Source organism: Trichomycterus rosablanca, chromosome 1 (genome assembly GCF_030014385.1).
Source record: "Trichomycterus rosablanca isolate fTriRos1 chromosome 1, fTriRos1.hap1, whole genome shotgun sequence".
In the NCBI taxonomy this organism is placed as follows: domain Eukaryota; kingdom Metazoa; phylum Chordata; class Actinopteri; order Siluriformes; family Trichomycteridae; genus Trichomycterus; species Trichomycterus rosablanca.
Genome location: NC_085988.1, coordinates 24,262,838 through 24,278,663, shown reverse-complemented (window position 1 = coordinate 24,278,663; position 15,826 = coordinate 24,262,838).

Genomic DNA, 15,826 nt, shown 5'->3' with positions numbered 1-15,826 from the left:
TTTTTTCCCTTTCATTTACTCAATCTAGGTGTAATCCAAGTGGAATCAGATGCACATAGCAGCAAATAAAAATAAAATACAAAAACTGTCTATGTTCAAGGCATGTTTATTACATGTAAATCATTAGTTTGTAGTGCATAAACTGTGGAATATTAAGAACTGCATTGGTACAGTCTGAACACTTTTTATTGCCATCTCTCCAGTGATTGGTGGTTTTGAGCCTCCTGCAATTGTTAGTGATCTAAATGTCCCTAGATCCTGATGAGTATAAATAATGTTCTTTAATCCAAAAAAAAAAAACACTGTTGAAAGATGATAGAGAAACCATCTCCTCTGCCTCAAGGTGGGATGATACTGGGAGGCCTATAGAGGTACAGGATATGTTGAACATAGAGCATGGCATTTCATTTGATCTGTCATGGTAATGTGTATGACTGTCCTCTAACAGAATGTGATGGGCAGTTCCGAATCAGATGAGGGACCATCCACATCCAAAGCTCAGCTTAGAACAGTAAAAATGTCTTACCAAATATCTGAAATATTGAGAACACAAAAAGCTATGTTTGATCATAACATGCTATTTTTGCCTCTTTCTTTCAAGTTGGGTGTAAATGATCTATACAAGGTCCATCTGGAGAAACAAATTGCAAAGTGTGATCCTCAGGTGGAGCATATAAAACAGACAAGGCTAGAAATTTAGTTGCTTGAACTTAAGATGGGTGTGAGTGCGAAGGGTGTATAAATATAAATGTTCTTACTAAAGAATAAGGACAAGGAAATTAACTCGTTGCACTGTTTTATTTTCAGTGATCATGCACAGAGCCTGACCATTTGGCTTCAATATTTGTAATGTGGGTAGCATCACATGAGATCTTGATGGAGAACAGTAAGTTGCAGAATGTGTATTAAATGTTACACTGTTTCATTTAAAACATTTGTTTATTTTTTAAGATAATGGTCACTACCTGTACGTGGAGGTTTGCAACTTTTAGAATGTGCTACAAGCATAAAATTTAAACAATTTACAGATAACCTTTAACTGGGTTTTTATTAGTAGTGGTGATCATTCTTTTCTATTTATGAATAGTCATATAACTATTCATAGTTACAATAAACAAGACCAAGATTCACAGGAAAAACATAGCAAGACACACATGAACTACACCAACACTTCTATGCTAAATGCTAACTGCTATGCTAATTGCTAATGTTAATCTAAACACACATGAAACGTAATCCTAAACCTAAACCCTAAGCTAAGCTAAATGTGAACTAGGCTATAACAAAACAAGACATGATTCTCTTAACACCTTTTCTAAGCGCGATACATGAGCTAGAATACAAGACAAGACTCTTCAAAGTTTAAACAAAATTTCTAAGCAATATACCTAAACTAGACTTCACACATGGTTCTCTGTACAAAATTCCTAACCATAACCATACAAGAAAATCCAAAACCACATACAAGCTAACCAGCAAATATTCTTTGCTAAATGAGCCACAGGGCAGTCTTTAAATACATAGCAATCCTCATTCCTTGAGGTTCAGCTGTGGATCATTAGCTCAACTGTCCAATAAGCATTTGGGAGCGTCAACCTAAGACTATAAACAAAACTACTACCATGTGCTCCCGGAGAAAAGGGTGTGGCACATAAACATAACACAAATGAGCGCAGGGGCTGATTTCATGACAAAAATAAATAAAAACAATGTAATTGTTAATTGCAACAAAAACAGGAATCTGTGATTTGTTTATTCTCATGAACCTTAATTTAACTGACAAAGGTACAAAGAAAAGATTTCCAACTTAAGTGTATTTTGAAAATATGAACAAATTTAGAATTTGTTGCCTGTAACATACTCAAGAAATGGGACAGAGCGTGTTTACAGCTGTGTATTATTCTTATTAATTACACTATTTATTCATTTGGAAACTGATTGTATGTTGCAGTTTTGCAGTTGGGATCTCTTGCCCATTCTTGCATATAAAATATGTTTGTGGTCACTATGATAACATTCACATTACTGATTATGATGCAACATACATTTTCAATAGGAGACAGATTTGGACTGCCAACAGGCCAGCCAAACACACGTGTCTACGATATCAAGAATTTAATTTTTGATATCAAGAATTGAATTCTTACTAGTAAAAACTTAATTGTTGATATCAAGAATTTAATTTTTGATATCAGAAATACAATTTTTACTAGTAAGAATAAAATTTTTACTAGTTAAAATTGTATTCAAATAAGTCTGTTTAAATATATCCAATAGTAGCTCATTATCACTGCATGTGGGAGTGTCTCCAAATATTCAGGGTTGCCAAGTCTGCAATAAAATGTGAGTTTGATAAATGACAGTGATAAATAAAATGACAATGGATTATATTAAATTGAATACATTTTCTTAATGTTTCCTTAAAGTGTTTAGCTAATCCCAAAGTAGTTAATATTTTTTAGTTTTGGTTATTGAAGCGCATTTGTTGTTGCCATCTGTGAGATGACTTACATAGGTGTCTGGCAACCATGCTCCCATTACACTGACCATAGACCTGGCATTACACACATCTGACAGTGAGTTATCATAAAATAAATACAGTAAAATGTCATGTTATTGGGGATATAGAATGCCAGTTATATTGTCTGTAATCTGTATTTTGTCAAATTCATGAGATGACGAGACATTTACCATAAAGCACCGTTATATTTACAGTGGTGGCTATATCACATTGACACAATTAAAAATCTGTACACTATTTTTTTCAGGATTTTCGTCTCTTACACTGTATATAAATCACTGTCATGTGAAACACTGAGAATCAGGAGCTTTGTCTTAAACAGGCATTGCAAGTGATTGGAAATCAAATGTAATGATCAATAATTTACTTTAATTAAAAAAAAATTCCCATATGTTTATTTCACAGTATTGACATCTAAGATCAGTTTTTTTCCTCTAAAATAATCATCATTAAAAGAGGAATCAAATGAATGTGTATTTATTTAGTAGACCGTTCAGTCTCTGGTTTCAAAAGGCATTTATTTTCAAATCTGTTTCCAAGCGCCATCTACTGAACCTAGACTTTACAAAAGAAATGTGGTTTAATACTGATATGTAGATTACGTGATAGAGCATAGATTTAAGGGTTAGATGTATTTTCAGTCTGCAGTTTTTAAACATGTTTATTTTTTAATGTAAATGCTCGAGTATGCTGCAAAATCTGTAATGTACAACCTTTACTATTTTGTTTACAATGGCTTGCATTACATGTGGTTCATGATGTTGTCTCTTTAAGAAAAGCTCAACCCAAGTTAGCCCCGCCTTTGAATCCACATGCAAATCAACTAATTATCATTAGAACATGTAAAAATTCAATTCTTGATATCAAAAATTTAATTTTTACTAGTAAGAATTCATTTTTTACTAGTAAGAATTTAATTCTTGATATCAAAAATTTAATTTTTACTAGTAAGAATTAATTTTTTACTAGTAGGAATTTAATTCTTGATATCAAAAATTTAATTCCTGATATCAGGAAAAGGAGGATTAAAAGCTAAAATGGCTTGCCATACAAAACAGTGCTTGTCCCTGTGTCAAGTGTGTTGCAAGCAAGTAGTTCAAAATGTGTTATATTTGTAAAATGTATAATGTAAATGTAAATATTTACAAAATACAGTCAGCAAACTTTACAAACATTAAAACTAATCTCTATGTATTCGCAGAGAATAGCAGATACGGTTGTACGGTGCACCACATTACAAAATAGACTAGATAATGCAACAAAACAAAAAACACTGCATACTGAAAGAAAAATCAGTGCTTATCTGACATTTGCAAAATAAAAATCACAATCCATAAACCATTTGGGATAATATTCTATTGGCAGACCAAATCTAGAGAGTTAAACGCAATATCCTTTAAATGAGGCAGGGCAAATGTATTCATTAAAAGTGCTAGTAGACTTAGTCAATAAAGAAAGTTTTTGTCTTAGTTTAGTGTTTACCTTTAGCTTTGTATCATATAGGACTGAAATGAACAATTTTGTGATGTCATAGTACTTTAAATTCTCCTTTTTATCAAACTGGAAGACAAAGGTGAGATTTACAATAATCAACTGCTGGAAATAAGTCAGTTTCACAAGATCTTGTTTTGACATAAAACCTCTTTGCTATATTTTAAAATGATAGAATACTGATTTGGTTATTGCTTTGATGTGAAGATGGAACAGCAATGCATTGACAAATGACAAATGACATTGCACTGTAAGCCCGGACTTTATATTTAATCAAACATTTTTAGTACAACATACATAAATTATTTAAGTTTTTTTGCTCTACTATAAAATGCAGAGTACATTGTACTAATTTGAGTACACATTTAAATGTGCTAAAAGATTTAAGTTTACTAAACAAAAAAAATTACTTTTCTATCAGATTAACTTAAAAAAGTTAAGTTAAGGTAATAAAACAGAAAAACGCCACCATTTACATGTAAGTCCGCCTTTTTTCAGCTCGCTGTTGGTGAATCAGGCAGCCATTTGTTTTAACTTTCGAAACCTGTTGTTGCAAATTACTTTTTACTTTTCATTGAAGGCTTTTTGCAAAAGTAAACGTGTCTTCCTGAAATGTCTTTTCAAACATTTTCTTCCTCATTATGCTATTTTTGAGTAGCATGTACACCAGTCTGATGGGGCTTTTTCATCTTCCGTCTAATTTTGGTAAGTGTTGTACTTTACTTAACAATTTTGTTTAAAATAAATGATCTTAATGTTGACACTAAATAAATAATCAAACAGCGCTGCTTTATTTGCCGTATTTAGGCTACATGCTAGCATGTTAGCATGCTAGCCTTCATACGAAGCAAAGAGTGTGCTGGCCTGCTTTATTTTAATCCTTAAATTAATGCTATTAATGTTGATTTTAATACTTCTGTTTCTTGTTTCTTTTTGTTGTTTTACAGGTTCATGGTTACTGTGAGGAGCTGTTTGTGTTTCATCAGAACTTTATATAGAGTTTGTACAGTTTTAAAGATGTTTTCTTGACATGTTGTATTTTAAGTAGATACTTCTGAAGTGAAATAAAGAAAAATAATTTTATAATTGTGCACTGTAAACCCGAACAGTAGTGTTAACTTATACATTTTATTGGTTTAGCAATCAAAACCTGTTATTTAGTTAACCCAACATTAAAGTTTTGCACTATATTAACTTGTTGTTATGTTTTAATTTTACCTAAGTACATATTTTTGAGTAAGCGTTGTCACCTATACTATAACTTATGAGTATACAAAGACACCCAGCGTCTGACGTCATCAACGTGCCCAGTGTCCCGGATTTACCTTTTCAAAGTGGTCAAGACGGTGGCACGTTACCGGATGAGAAGATTTTTTGAGCAAAACGGGTAAGTTAAGTACTTGTTTGTTAAAACTTGTGAGGGCACAGATAATGTTTTTTGAAAACAATTTGTGGGTCTTTATTTTTTCAAACTTAGGTTTGTGACTGTATCAGTATCTGGCGCCAGCTTGGAAAAAGTTAGTTTATTTTTAATCGGTTATTACTTAACTGACAATGCATGAGCATTTTTGAATGATAAGTAAAGTACAGCACTAGGGACAAAAACAACATGACTCCACTAGTAGCATATGTTCGCAGCAGTCCGTTTCTCGGTTATATTCAGTAAACGAGCTTTTTTCGGAAGTAAAAAGAGAGACTAGCCTAGAAACACATGTAGAACTTCCATTTCTGGCGCGATTTTTTTAGTCCAGCTTGCCGAAATTGGATAATTTCACATATGTTTGAAGACCGATTTAATTATTCATAACAGATTCTGTCTGTCCTTGTTTGTGTACTTTAACGTGAATATTGTTTATCGCTTTACTTGTTATTTAATTGTTTGTTTCGTGTGTACATCTTGGAGTAGAGAAAGTTGCATGTTGAAATGAGCTTGATTATTTGAGTTTTGTATTTAAAAATAGCATCAATAATCAGTAATTAACTGGAATATTGGAATCATTGTTAATTGTTTGAAAAAATCTTTTTCTGCAGGGTCATACCAACAGTTTCCGTCAACAACATCAGAGGTATGTTTTGAATTGAATTACACACATTTGATGGGACAGTGCAACACTGCTGAAAGTTAAGCCTACTATTGTGAATGAATTAAGTGGGTTGATTTTTTTCAGTGCAGTGCTAATGCTGAACTCAAAAAGTATTATATTTTTCAGGGTGCAGGTCGTTCAATGGAGTGGAAGTGCAAGTTGTGTTCTGTGTCCTTAGATACTAGGACAAAATTATTTATGCACTATCGTCTGCAGCATAGCCATTATTCAAGAATTAGCCCTCTGCCATGTCTTTATGACAATTGTATTTGTACTTTTCAATCATTTAATGCATTGAAAGCTCATTTGTCACGGTCTCATAAGGATATGGGCAGATTAGAAAGAGAAGTAGAAGCACATGCATTTTTTTCATGCTGCATCTGTACCTGTAAGCAGCCCTTTACTGAAGAAGTACTGTTTGGTCATTTGAGAAGTCATTTACGAAAACATGAGATGGTAGCATGCCCATTCAAGAACTGTAATTATCGCACAAATGTGTACTCCTCATTTAATGCACACAAAAGTAGAAAACATGTGGGTAGCATAGACTTTGATGATAGTGTTGTGTCAACAGAGAATGATAGTGGTCAGGTTACATCATCGGCTGACTGTGGCGAAGGACCTGCTCAGTGTGAGAGCTCAGCCTCCTTAGACTGTTCAGAGGCTGAGAGTCAATGTGACACTGATAATTTGAGAGCAGAGTTGCGCCATAACTTAGCATCATTATTTCTAAAGATGCAAACTGTTCTTCACGTGTCCAACATGGCAACTCAGGAAATAGTAGAGCATTTGACTCAAATATTTGCATTGTCCCAGCCCCTCATCAAGAAGACTATTAGAGACGTCTTACAGAGTCATGACATTCCTATTACTGAAGCATCTCTTGAACAGTTAGTCAGTGCTGTTATGGACAGTAATATTGTGGCCAGTGCAACAGCTAAAGGTGAAGACTTCTCTTCGACCAAGAGACGAAAGACTTATATTGAGAAAAAATTCCCTGTAGTAATGCCTGTACAATATGTGCTAGAGCCAGGACACACAGTAGTACATGTTTCCATTCTTGAAATGATCCAGGAAATGTTCAGACATACTGACATGCTTGACAAATTTAAAGAAACAAAGCCGGCACAAAAAGGCCATTATGTGAGCCACCAAGATGGATCATATTTTAAAGATAATGAACTGTTGTCTTTTTCAGAGGAGCTAACACTGCCTCTCCTTTTGTACACTGATGATCTTGAAATAGCAAACCCACTTGGCACATCAAGGAAAATCCACAAGTTAAGTGCAGTGTACTGGGTACTTGCTGATCTCCCTAGTAAATACAGATCAGCCTTGCATGTGATTCAGCTAGCAGCATTGTGTAAGGTTTCTGACATTCAGAAATTTGGCTACGAAAGAGTACTTGGTCCTCTGTTGAAAGACATTTGTACTCTTGAACAAGATGGCGTATTCATTGAGTCCATTGGTAAGGCAGTTCGGGGAACCGTCATGTGTGTAGTGTCTGACAATCTAGCAGCTCATGCGTTAGCAGGCTTTACGAAGTGCTTCAGAGCCAAATATTTTTGCAGATTCTGCACAGCTACTCAAGACCAAATTCAGTCTTATGAAGTTGCAAGTGGGGAATTTAGGGCAATTGAGGACAAAAGCCAGCCATGACTGCGACGTGCATGCTGTGATGAACGGGGAGAGTCAGAATCAGTGTGGTGTTCAAGGAGATTGTGTTCTTAACCAGAGTTTGGAGTATTTTCATACAGTCACTGGTTTCCCACCTGATGTCCTACATGATCTTTTTGAGGGCATTGTGCCCATAGAGCTTGCCATGTGTATTAGGGAGATGATCCGTTGCAAATACTTTACTCTTGAGTATTTAAACAAAAGAATTGTGTCATTTCCATACCAGCACACAGACAAGGTTGACAAACCAAAGCCTGTCCCAAAGACATTTGCTGTAAAGAACACAATCGGCGGCAATGGTCATGAAAATGCTACGTTGCTTAGACTGCTCCCTTTGATTATTGGTGATAAAATTCCAGAGGGAGATGGAGCATGGACAGTACTCATGGATTTGAAAGTGGTAGTTGAGTTGGGGCTGTCCCCAGCATTTACAGAGGAAACGATCCAGTATTTGCAGACAAAGATACAGGACCATAGACAAATGCTACAGGAGGTTTTTCCTCATTTAAATCTCCGCCCTAAACATCACTACCTTGAACATTACCCTGATCTCATACGCTGTTTTGGGCCACTTGTCCACTTGTGGACAATGAGATTTGAGGGTAAACATCGCTTTTTCAAGCATGTTTTTCAGGACACACACAACTTTAAGAATGTGCTAAGTACGTTAGCAAGCAGGCATCAATACATGGTAGCATACCATCTCAGTGCCCCATCATTTTTTAAACCACACCAGCACACATCTAACGTCTCATCTGTGATGGTTTCAATGCTTCCTGACATTGCAAAGGCATACATTGCACAAAGGACAGACAGCAACATGATTTACAACACATCAAGGGTCAACATTGATGGAACAGATTATGATGTAGGAATGTTTGTGTCTGTGGGACAGGTGGGAGAACTGCCTCTCTTCTGCAAAATTGAACAGATTCTTCTTGTTAACAGTGAGGTTGTTTTTCTTAGCCAAGAACACAAATCGCACTATATTGAACACCTGCAATCCTATGAACTTTCCCCAGGGAATTTGACAGTTCACACAGTAACGCAGCTCAATGACCCACTACCTCTTTCTGCTTACAACACAAAAGGAAGACTACTCATTACACCAAAACGATTCATATTACTCCACTAAAAAGTAGATTACACTTTACAATATGTGTTCTTGTATGTATCTTACATGACTTACAGAGGATGATGCCACTTTGAAGTGACACTACTATACAAATGTTATAGCCTGTTTTCTGCATAAATGGTTTAAATCAAAATGCATAAATCTTTTATTGTGTGTTAAAACAGAACACTGTCATTGAGATGGCTGCTCCCCAGAAAATTGTGCTACGTGTACATATTGCTACAGATATTGCCATGAAGCTCACTCTAAATGAGCGCCCAAAGTCAGTGGAAGAGCTGAAGAGCATAATGCAAGAGAGATTCAAGCCAAGACTATGCGGTGACTTCAGCCTTCAGTATGAGGATCCCGACTTTGATGGACAACTTAGTGTACTTGGTGACATTGAGGAATTGCCGGAGAAGGGCACGTTGAAAGTAGTGAGATCAGAAAGTGATGACAATTCGACTGCAAGTTCTGATACAGACATACTACCACATGTACCTTTAACACTGCGTCGGAAGAGTTGGCCTGATTCTTTTCCTGTGCCAACCTTTTCTTTTGAAGTGGAACATGTACTTGAAGAAGGAAACAGTGTTTTTGACAGGACTGGAAAGACACTGAAATTGACAAGATCCCAAAAGCACAATATCCTGGAAAAAATGGCTGAAACAATGCACAGCTTCAAACCTTACCCAAATGACAGGGAAGTGGGAAAGGCAGCTGAGGCTCTAATTACTGCACATCCGTGCCTCAGAGAGCTTGGAAGTGACACTGGTTGGTATGGATGGAAGGTTAGTTTAAAGTTTAAGATGGGGAATTTTCGCTCAAAACTGGCCAGATCTGGGTGTGCAGAGGTGTCTGTCAATGTAGGCAGGAGGAGCAAAAACAACCCTGAGAGTGATCACCCCCATTCCAATATTAAAAGAGCTCGACGATCTGAGGTCAACTTCCTTCCCAACTTTCCCAGAGGAGAGGACCAGGATACTCTGGAGGAGATGAGACTACAAATCATACATGAAGTTGAAAAAGCTGAGGGAAACCAGTTATTGATTGGAAAACTCATGCAGACAACCTTTGCTCTTCGTCGGCAAGATATTGTTAAAGGAGATCTACCGGTGAAGGACATTTTGAGAAGCTGGCCAGCCCTACGAATGGAGTCACAGGTAATGACTGTACCGTTTTTAGTCTGCCCATCCTCAAACATTTGTTACAAAATCTCATCCAAACTCAATTTACACTTTGCCATTTAGCAAGCCAGTAAGATGCTTGAAAACAAGTATTCTGTAGACATATGTATTTGTGTGTCTGCAGGTGTTTGCGGAGTTCCATCGCATAACAAATGTGAACTTGCGCAACCAGTTCTACTCGGAGCTTGACCGACGCACACCACGACTGATTGCCTTATTCAGGCAGAAGGCGTTGCAGACAGGCAAGACAGCAGTGGCACTTCGAGAGATGCTTGGGGCTTATGATCGCCAGGTACGTTTGGAATTCACTTTGCCATCAGCACAATATTGATCAAGCAAATCAAACAAAGGTGCAGAGTTAAATTAAGGTTAACATTAGTTGATGCAGTACATTAAAATGTACCAAGAATGGGCCAGTCACTGAATCTTCTCCACCATAAATGTCAAATTTGCTAATGTTAGCATCTTGTTATTACAAAGAGCTATCTAAATGGAGCTGTCACTTCTTATTTCTATGGCTCTTAGATTGTTTTTTTTTTTTTTCCTTATCAGTACAGGTTGCAGACTGAATGTTTAATTTCTTTGTTAAAGGAATCATATGGAACACACAAGAAGCCTGACTCGGATTTTAATATTTTAAATAGACATATCTCAAATGTTAACTGAATGTTTTATGCACATGTTTGTGTCACTGTTGGGAAGGCCCAGCCTGCAGTGAAGTGCCGGGATAGTGACCGTCTGTCACTGTCTTGTTGAACGGTGTCTCATTTTTTTTTTTTGTCTCTATGGGTCAACCCAACCTAACCTAGCCTATCAGTATCAAAATTATTCAACTTTGTTTCTGGTTAAAGGCTACATACAGTACAATACTCATGTGTCCGATACTTAGTTACAATAAAGTTAAAATAAATTTATGTATTAGTATGGAGCTGAACCACTATACTGCCAAGTTGAATTGGAGGGCTAAATTATTTTGTGTGTAGAAATGATATAGGTAGAACAGACTTGTGCTTGATTAAATTTTTACAATAACTGTTTCTTTTTATTTGTCAATCAAGGAAGAAAATGATGTCGATGTAAGACGCACTTTGTCCCTTCGTGCACTTCCTGTCTACCTGCGCGAGGATGCCTCAGAGTTCTTCAAGACCTTCAATGTAAGCAATGTGATGTGGAAATGTCAATTAGTTTAGTGCATACATATCATAAAGTAAACCAACTTGAATGTCTTCCAGGATTTCACATAATTGTATCAGACTTTAAAAATGCATATTAATTTATAAAAAAACTATGTGAACATTATTTTGATTACCATATAGTTTTGTATTTTTGCAAGTCTGTCTTAACAGTTGTGAAATGCCTTATAGTGATTAGCCCTGTTTACACTTGCCAAACTAAAGTTTGTGGTTATGTCACATTATATACATTTGGTCCGATTATTTTTGGTTTCACATGGCAGATTAGTCAGCGCACTAAAGAATTTTGCTGCATCCTGTCGTCATCACCTACAGGGGCTGCGTCTCCCTATACTTGATGGTTTGTAGAAGGGCGTGCGTCTGAAGTCAGTGGGTGTGTTCGAAAACTTAGTGAGCTGCCTTGCTGTCTTACTATCTACACAGGCAGCTGCCTCAGTAGAGAGGATTCTAATAAGTCAATGATTTATAAGGCAGGTTATTCGAACGCGCTACTTAGACAGCGATTCCATCGAGTTGCGGGTTTCGCGTTTAGCATCTTGCTATTAAAAACAATGAACTGAGGTAAAACAGCACGCTAACGTAAATATAACATTTCCCTTCATGTACCGATAACGGTTACATTTCCTGACAAGCTCGAACTTGCAAATAAAAACACTCGGTACAAGTTTATACAAGTTAAAAATCAGTAATATTTTATTTACATTTGAAAATAACTCGTTTCTCTGCCCCGTCAGCCATGTTTATTTTTCTGTGAGAGAGGAGGACCTGACCCGCAATGAATGCTGGGATTGCCTTGATCACTAAGGACGCTTCCGATGCTCACTCGTTCTTGAGACAAAATAACATTGAAATATTAAGATGCCTCAGAAGTGAGGATTTTAAGGTATCTAGGATTTCGAACAGCCTCCTTCTCGGGAGCGCGCACAGGATGACGTAAAATGCTGCATATGTAGACAGCACACTAGCTTTTCGAACACACCCAGTGTGTTGTCAATTCGGCGAGTAACTATTCCAGATGTTGTGCCGAATTCTACCTTCCTACCAAAATCCGACTCCCTCCCTTTGTTGTCAGACAAGTGACTCTCTCTCTCTCTTCATGACTTGTAGCCTTCATTCTGCAACTCTCCTCATTAGAGTGTTTGTGTTTTGCAGCAGGAAGAGGAGCCAGATATCACTGACACTCCTGTTGCTCTTTTTAATACTGGTGGAGACTCCTTCAGCCCCAACAGCATCTTTGTTGTAGTTGAGGGGGACATTATTGTGAGTGATCTTCCCTGGTTGCCTAATGCATTCATTGTGTTGTTTGGCTTGATCTATGCTTTCAATTTACAATATCCAAAGAAACTCATCCACACATTCACCTTTGTCCAGAAAATACTGATGTGTCTGGATGATGGTAAACCACTGAAACCATGCCTGCTGAGTCTGAAAAATGATTTGTTGAAACACTAAACCAAGCTTGAATGCACATGTGCATAAATGTTCCATACATGTACACTGACCAGCCATTTTACTCCATTCACTGCTGTGTCTGATCCTATTGTACCAGCAGAACACACGCCAACACACCACCACCATGTTAGGGTCACTCTGTGGTGGTGGTAGTGTTAGTGGGTGTCCTGCTGATCCAATTGTACCAGGAGAACACACGCCAACACACCACCACCATGTTAGGGTCACTCTGTGGTGGTGGTAGTGTTAGTGGGTGTCCTGCTGATCCAATTGTACCAGGAGAACACACGCCAACACACCACCACCATGTTAGGGTCACTCTGTGGTGGTGGTAGTGTTAGGGGGTGTCCTGCTGATCCAATTGTACCAGGAGAACACACGCCAACACACCACCACCATGTTAGGGTCACTCTGTGGTGGTGGTAGTGTTAGGGGGTGTCCTGCTGATCCAATTGTACCAGGAGAACACACGCCAACACACCACCACCATGTTAGGGTCACTCTGTGGTGGTGGTAGTGTTAGGGGGTGTCCTGCTGATCCAATTGTACCAGGAGAACACACGCCAACACACCACCACCACAGTTCACAAAGTGACACTGACATGGTGGTGGTGTGTTAGTGTGTGTTCTGCTGGTACAATTGGATAAGACACAGCAGTGCTGCAGAGATGTTCACTCACTGTTCATTCTATTAGACACATTAGATACAAGGAGGTGTCTATAATCGAGTGGCCAGTGAGCGTGTGTGCTTCAGTGAGTAATTTAAAAATGCAGTCGATTGTAAACTGTTACTAATTTAACTTTGTTGTTTTGAGTCAAACGTTATTTGATTGTTTGGTCTGTTCCGTCAGAATATTACTGCTCATTTGATTGCAAATTTCACAGCTTAAAAGCTAGACGAAGAGAATTTTAAGCATATGATGACTGAATGACTGAATTATTCAACTGTCAAAATTATTACAGATTAATATTTTTCCAACCAGCATGTTCAGCCTAATGCTGGAAAGACCGTTCACTGTGATGTTCAATTGTTTATGCAGTTTGTTTTTCACATCTGATTATGATTATTAGGGCACTTGAATTATATATATATATATATATATAAACAAACATATAAACATAACATACACGCCATGACATTGACCTTGTTTCTACACTCACTGTCCATTTTATCAGCTCTACTGACCATATAGAAGCTCATTGTAGTTCTACAATTACTAATTGTTTCTCCATCTGTTTCTCTGCATACTTTGTTAGCTCATTTTACCCTGTTCTTCAATGGCCAGGACCACCACAGAGCAGGTATTATTTAGGTGGTGGATCATTCTCAGCACTGACATGGTGGTGGTGTGTTCATGTGTGTTGCGCTGGTATGAGTGGATCAGACACAGCAGTGCTGCTGGAGTGTTTAAACACCTCAGTGTCACTGCTGGACTGAGGATAGTCCACCAACCAGAAGGTAGGAGTGTCTAATAGAGTGGACAGTGAGTGGACACAGTGTTTAAACACTCCAGTAGCACTGCTGTCTGATCCACTCATACCAGCACAACACACACTAACACACCACCACCATGTCAGTGTCACTGCAGTGCTGAGAATCATCTAGCACCTAAATAATACCTACTATGCGGTGGTCCTGTGGGGTCATTGAAGAACAGGATGAAAGGAAGCTAACAAAGTATGCAGAGAAACAGATGGATACTGTCTGGAATTATAGAACTACAAAGTGATTATATATGGTAAGTGGAGCTAATAGAATGGACAATGTGTGTAGAAACAAGGAGGTGGTGTTAAGGTTATACATTGATTGCTTTCAATACAGCTGTGTAGGTATGAATGATGTTCGGGGGGGGGATAAGTGCTCTTAATGTCATGTAATGTAATGATAATGTCTTTCACATTTTCATTGTCATTATCTGTTGAGTGTTTACTGTGAAATATTTAATTATAGAAGATATTTCGAGCTCTAACAGTTGTTATTGCCTTGGAATGGCAGCCTGTTTTTTGTGTTATTGCCTTTGGAATGGCAGCCTGTTTTCTGTGTTATTGCCTTTGGAATGGCAGCCTGTTTTTAAAGTGTTTTATAACTTTAATAAATAACTTATTCTTACATTGGTGTTATTTCATGTTTTGTGAATTACATGCTTAAAATTTTGTATGTTAAATTTTTAATTCATTGGTTTAAATAATCTTGACTAATATTGATTAGCAGTTTGACACACTTATCTTTTTTTCCTAAAAGCAATAAGTTGTCTACTATCATATATTTTGTTATGGTTAAGTTGGTGGACCTTAATCAAATTATATTACTAACACTAATGTAGTATGTAGAACTTAAAATATTGTAAATTGTAAATGTTATATATAAGTTCAGAAAACTTAAAATGAACACTAAAAAAAGAGTTTACTGAAAATATAATTGTTAAGTACAGTATACTTAAATATTGTAAACTGTAAATATTATATATAAGTTCAGAAAACTTAAAATGAACACTAAAAAAAAGAGTTCACTGAAAATATAATTGTTAAGTACAGTATACTTAAATATTGTAAACTGTAAATATTATATATAAGTTCAGAAAACTTAAAATGAACACTAAAAAAGAGTTCACTGAAAATATAATTGTTAAGTACAGTATACTTAAATATTGTAAACTGTAAATATTATATATAAGTTCAGAAAACTTAAAATGAACACTAAAAAAAAAGAGTTCACTGAAAATATAATTGTTAAGTACAGTATACTTAAAACATATATTACATAAACTTAAATTTTCTTAGATAATCGGTTACAACAAAAGTTTTGAGTTTTCTGAACTTGTTTGGTTTTACAGTGTGTCTGTTTTTCTATAAACATTTGTAATTCATATTTAAAATGTAATTAACATGAAAACTAAGAAGAAATCCATAGTTTTTTCCATTGAGCTCAAGATATTAAGTAGAATTATTGGGAAAAGCAGTTGGTATAACAAAAAAAAGAAAGTTTAATCAACTTGCCTTTTAGGTGTAATAACTTAATGTTTTAAGTTATGCTAACTCAAGTTTTCATTATACATTACTTAACTTTTTTAAGGCAACCGGTTTCCTCAAATTTTTTAAGTAGATTG